The following is a 6,448-nucleotide window of genomic DNA, read 5'->3' on the forward strand; positions in this document are numbered from 1 at the left end:
ATAACAGGTTACACGTGTCCTTTACCAAAATCAAACTATTTTGGAAAGTTTCTGTTAGTAATTAGAGCAGGGTTTTCAAAGTCAATAGAAGCTAAAAGTTCAGGAGAAGCTACTCAAAATTTCATGCCAATAGAACCTGTAATAAAAAGCAAAGTACTCTGTATTCGAAAGAGACTGTGGTATATCAGTAAACACATCTGCCAAAAGAAAGCACCTAACACCACTGAAGCTCTAGCACACATTCTATTTGTTTGTTGTATTTTATTCAAGGAAAGGACAGACAAAGGCTACTGTAGTAACACTTCTGCTGGCAGTTAAATTCCACGTGCAGCCACGTATGGCCAGGCTTCACGATACACCGACCTGCTAGTCAAAGTAATAGCATTTCTAGTTCAAGTTAAATGGAAAGGGATTAGGGTAAGAAAACTCTATTGACCGCTGACATTGTTTATTACATAAAAGGTAATTGCTTAGAGAAGATTCCCTCTGCTTTTGCTGCAGAAAATGTCTTGGTTTGTTGTTAATCCTTCTCCCATTACAGTGCAGCCACATACGTACCACTGCTCACAGAAGCAAAGAGAGCCTTCTGTGTGACTGGGGGTGAGTACATTGTAATGCACTACTTCTATCTGCCATGTTTTGGTCTACAGCAGTACATTTTGGATGCTTCTACTGACTACTCCCTGGAAATATGGTAAAGACGCGGTCTTTTATACAAAGATACAGTACACAGAAAAAAAATCTAGAGAAACTGTGGTAATAGAAAAGGACAGGCTCAAACAACAATGAACAGCTCACAGTCAAATCCAAAGCATTAGAAGATTTCAGGCTGTGTTGGCAGAGTACAAATCCATCTTGGATCAAATTATTCACCCATTTACTGTGGTCCTCACTTGGACTGGCAATTAGTTCAACTGTGGAATGCTACTTATGGATACATTTGCAATCCCCACATATTCTCTACAGCACAAACGGACTTAGGAAGAACTGGGTACAGGCTACCCCATGTAAACCAAATAGCAATTACTTTCATACAGGTGTTAAAGTTGTGCCTGAAAATAAAACACAAGTAAAAAATTCTTGTCTCCTGCTCTGCATTCTGGGCAATCTGAGGCAAGTCACTTAACCTCTTTGTGCCTCTGCTTCGTCATCTTTAAAACCAGGATCATACTACTGCCCTTATGGGACACACTGCATGTTTTTTGGACCTGATAGGGTCATTAATTTTCCTGTTACGTGCAACATACATGTGGACCTTGGTAATCATATGCACTTTCGTAACACAATGCTTTCTCACCAGGTCATCTTAACATGGAAAAACCTGATCTGCCAAACAAAAAGTTATGTTAGCAAAACTTACTTAGGCAAAACAATATCCACAAATAAGGAAAATAAGAATCTGATCTTCAGCACATTCTTGAGGAACTCACCTGAGCAGACTGAAGGTAAAAATTAATGTCACAGCATAGGCCTGATCTGCAGAAAGAAGTTTTCCCATTCTCTATAAGAAACAAAGAGAAGGAAAATGCTAGTTTTAGAATTACACTATGAAATGACCGAGTTAGAAGAATTATGAAATGCAAAAGTTTATTTTACCCTCCTTTTTCTTACGCATTCTGATTCACCATTGCATGACACAGTTTTTACAACTTACAGTGAAATATTGCAATTAGTTTAATCCTGCATAAATAAAACCGCTTTATACTAAGCAGTAAGTCTCAGTCTCTCCCCGAAAACTGTTTAAAGTAATTTTGGTTATAATTAGTGACCCCTCAGAACATAATTACTCTGTGACTGGCAGTTTTGCAGTAAAGAGTACCCTCCTGTCAGATGGGTTTTAAACGGAAAGGTCATTTTGGCTCATAATTTCTATGATTTTATCTCCCTCTCCCCCTCAAAGTTAAAAGCTTAAGTTAACACATGATGTCTTAAGGGAAAGGAACATGCTTTCTTCTACGGTTTTAGAAATGTACTGTAACCTTGACCTACATGAATAACTTCCGGAGGCAAAAGTGCAGTTTTGTTTCTCAGAGTAAGTCCTTGGCTTTACCCCCAAATTCATCAGAAGGCTGCTAATCATAGCGTCAAACAAAAGGGCAATTTTTAACAAGTTTTGTGCTTGAGCCTGTAGGATTTGCCCATCTAAAGCACAGTGCTGCTTTTTCTTTTGCATTTGCCTGCTTCCACTCAGCGTAAGCAGACCCTTAGTTACCTTTCAGCTGACTAGTATCAATGATAATAACAATACATTTTTATTTTTAGAACACTCCAATCTAAAGGCAAGTTAGCTCTGCACACATATGCATGCACACACAAATGTAAGTAATATTGGAACATTTCCAAAGGGCAACAAGTCCTTTTGGAATAGTAATGAATAGAGAAATCATCTTGTGCCCTGCATGAGATAGGTGCATTTCAAGATTTTCCTGTATAGCTTCCATGAAAATTGGCCCCTAAGCAAGGGTGTGAGTCATTGATGAATAGAGCTCTAAGGCTTCACGCTGTGCAGCAAGAGCTGTAAAAGGCATTAGGGGAACACAGGGGAGGAGGAGGAGAGAGAGAGGGGGTTAGGAGGTTATTAAATAAAACCTAGTAATGGTTTTACATGAACATTTTTCTGAACAGTGTTTTGAAAAACGTACATCCGAACCCACTGGGCCCCATTCAGACTGCTGGCTGCAGTGCCCTCTGTTGGCTGATGCTCAAAGGGGCTGTACGGACCCTGCGCCACTGGCAGAAAACAAGCTTTTGTCCCTGCTTAAAGGGACCTGTTGTTACAGCTACCCTAGCAGCCTCTTCCTGAAAACTCAGGTTGTACAAGTAGAATAAATTACCCTATGTTGTTACGGCTTACAGCATTTTTTTACATGAATATTGCAGCAAAAAGATGGGTTTTTGTCTCCTTTGCACCCATATCCACCACACAAAAGCCCATGCCCACAACACTGTACCAGCAAGTCACAGCCTTCACCAGCACAGTTATGCAAAAAGTCTAGAACAGACCAAAAAGAACCTACTGGTGACATTTTTAAACTTCCTCAGAGGTATTTGATTTTGGCTTACACTTGTTTTTTAAGACCACTGCATTAAAATTGGTGCCAATGTATATAATTTCCTGGTTAGCAACAGACTGTATGTAACTGATAACGTATCACACCTGGATTATGAGCATTTTTCTTTTTATACACCTGTGTTTCTCCTACCTAATCAGGAGAGCCAGGTTTCAAAAAAGACACCAGACCTTTAGTCAATATGTAAGTCATCACCATGCCAGATTCCCCGTCCTTCAAGCTTCCTGCACGTGCTGATCTCCGACTCACCTGTGCAGTCCCCTCACTCTCTCTTCCCATTTTTGCTTCTTCCGTTGTCTTAGCAGTCTTGGTGCACCCATCTGAAAGGAAAGATACCATGGGCCCCATTACACCCCGTCATCAAACACCTTGTGACTTACAGGGGAAAAGGTTCACATGTGAAATTTATTATAATCAGTGATTAAATGACACTCACTGGCTACATTGGTTTAGTTACAGATAATCCAATAACCCTTTAAATAAGGCTTTTTTCGGTAGATGGCTTAGATGAACAGCCAGGAAAAAATGTTTTGCTGTATTTTAGATAACAAAAGTATCACCTGCTAGAAAGCAAATTGTAATGGAAATCTTGATTTTCACACACGTAACTATTTAAGGAGCTTGGACATAAACTAACTAACAGAAAATATTTTTTTAAGAGGCTGGAAAGGAGCTATACGTGTTTTAAAGGACAGAAAGAGTGGGCTTACATTTATGTAATTGTAACAAATGGGCACAGTGGTCTACATAATTGAAAATTCAATCCAAAAGGAATGCTAACAGAGGAAGATAGTTTGTCATGTTACAATTACTTTTGTTCCCCTAACAGCTTTAAAAATAACACACGATTTAGAAAAAAACCCTTCTGTGTGTATGTGTATATATATATATTTAAGAACAGGAATTGTATTTTCCCTTTTAACCAAGAAGCCAATAAATATTGTTGCTGTTAAAAAAGAAAACAACACAAAACCCCCCAGAACTACACAGACATGCAGCACCATCTGCTGGGTTAGTTTGTCTGTCAAGCATCTGTGCGCTCGCAGAATATATTACCACGGGCAGAAGAAGCGAAAAGCCATACAAACAAAAGCACATCATGGAGATTTGTTTAGTCAGGATCAGGCAAGAGAAATCAAGGGGTGCGGAATTTCCATTAAAATCGTGAAACAATACTCTTTACTCATACAACGCTGTATACTTTTCAGACACTATGTATAAATACTGTACTCACAAAAACATATGAACAGAATGTTTATGATTACAAAAATTCAGAAGTTTGGTAGGTGTTTTAAATAACTGGATCAAGATTGATCTAATTTGATTTCTTGCATCTATGCATTATGGTACATGATTATAAATTACCATTTTTTGCACTGGATGCCTGCCTTGCTTAGTGAATAGGACTGACTGTTCACCTAATTACAAACAACTATCCAATAATTTGCTTCCTTCTTATCACGCACTATGTGGTCTCGTGTGTTATTTAACACATAAACTCTGCTTGGATAACACAAGATTATCAGGCGCTCATCACTGCAGTGCCACACTGCATTACAGACATTATATTAAAATCCCTGCAAGGTGATTTGTATTTATTTTTCACACACAGCGAGCAAGAGGCTCTCATTTTGGCTAGGGAAGGAAAGGGCCCCTAACACGTATACGCTGATGTGCTATTGTAGTCTCTGCTGTATTTCTAGTAGCTTGTAGTGTCTTTGGAATTCAACCTTTCCATTCAGCCAGGTTACCGAACTGCACTCTGCAACACCTAGCTCTTGGCATGCTACCCTCCAGTGGGTCAAAAAGCAGAGTACTTAGCAGGCAGCCCTTTCGCCCGACACCTCCCAGACAGCTGGTGCTTCTGCCTCGTTATCACACCAATGCATCACCCCTGCACCGACCCCTTTGTGCTTATCCCCATTTCTGATAGGGTGCTGAGAGCTGCTGGTCCTAAGAATTCATTTTGAAAAGCCAGCTGTCTTCTCATGTCAATCTTCTACAGGTCTCCTCCACATATACTAGAATCAAGAACACATATATCTTAAGAAGCCTCATTTTTCTGTCTATAGAAACTTCCCTTCTTAATAGCCGTATATCTCAGCTATCTTTTATCCTCCTGCAGATGACCATCTTTGTCTTGTCCACCCTGGTAATGCAGGTCAAACCATTCCACATTCCTCTGGAAGACGCTAACTGTGCTCTGCACATCATTCTCAGCATCAGGCGGACACCATCTCTGAGCAGGCTGCAGAAGCATATGCAAAGAGACCAAAGCAGAGGACTTGGGCCATCATGTCTTCACACACCCCAGAAGGCGAGCAGGAAGGTGACAGGAGGCTGCTTGCTGCCAGTTACTGTCTCGAGCCACTACATTTTCCTGCTGTTTACCAGGACTGCCAAGCTGGCTTCTTCAAAAATAGCGTTCAGCACATCTTAGGACATAGTCCGCTGTGCCACGTAGACAACAGAGGCAAAAAAGACCTTCCTCATGACCTCTGCCTTTTTTTTCACAGGTAGCTTGAGGCACTGTTCCTCTATTTTTAAGAAACTAGGTTGTCTCCTCACATTGTTCTTTTTTATTTCAATACCTTTAAGAATAACTTGAGACTCTTCTCAGGGAGATGATCAGTGAAGCAACCAACAAAGACAAGCAATAACCTGCACAATATTGCAAGTTGCTGCTTTGGTGCAGCCTCATCAGGCCTGACTTTCACGGTTCTTCAGTGATCTTTTCTTGTCTGGAAATATCATTCCATAACATATGGCAGATATCTAGCAAAATCAGTGTCTCCAGCTACGGTCAGTGCTGCTGTTACACCGTAGGCCCATGCTTTTTAACAAACCTCACTGCAAACTCCTCACTCCTCCAAACCCATTTGTCAGTGCTTCTTGTCAGACTAAGTAAAACAATTAGAGAGTAAGATGAAGCCTTACCTTTCCTAGTTCATGGGATCAGAAACTCAAGGTTGGAATTTCTTATCTTCTCTTGGTTGTTTCCCTCAAGAATTAAGGCATTTGCAACTCAAGTGATCTTTTACCCCTTGCAAATTATAACCCGGCATAATGTTAAAGTCTTTTTTTTACTGTAAGTGAGTAAAGATAAAATATTTAATCTGAGTTGTTCTATCTATTCTAGAATAGGGTTCTAGGGTCTAGAACACAAGTGTGCTGGGGGGCGGCTGAGGCAGCTGGGGGGGTTTAGCCTGGAGAAGAGGGGGCTGAGGGGAGCCCTTCTCGCTCTCTGCAGCTGCCCGAAAGGAGGCTGCGGTGAGGTGGCGGAGCCTCCCTGCCTGGGCTGACCCCGGGCTGAGGCGGCTGTGGGGCCGGCGGGCAGGGAGGCCATGGCGCGGGGCGGCCTTCGCTCGGCGGCCTGG

At 41.2% G+C, this 6,448-nt stretch overlaps 1 long non-coding RNA gene across 1 annotated transcript; it reads right to left on the reverse strand.

The window, feature by feature from the left end:
* Positions 1 to 1,238: 1,238 nt before the first annotated feature.
* LOC142059598 (uncharacterized) lies at positions 1,239 to 6,385 on the reverse strand. Its single transcript, XR_012661436.1, has 3 exons — positions 6,009 to 6,385; positions 3,321 to 3,391; positions 1,239 to 1,501 (listed from the first exon to the last, which is right to left on the reverse strand). It is a non-coding gene; the product is annotated as an uncharacterized LOC142059598 (long non-coding RNA).
* Between the last annotated feature and the right edge of the window lie 63 nt (positions 6,386 to 6,448).

The sequence above is a fragment of the Phalacrocorax aristotelis genome, chromosome 7 (assembly GCF_949628215.1).
Source record: "Phalacrocorax aristotelis chromosome 7, bGulAri2.1, whole genome shotgun sequence".
NCBI classification, from domain to species: domain Eukaryota; kingdom Metazoa; phylum Chordata; class Aves; order Suliformes; family Phalacrocoracidae; genus Phalacrocorax; species Phalacrocorax aristotelis.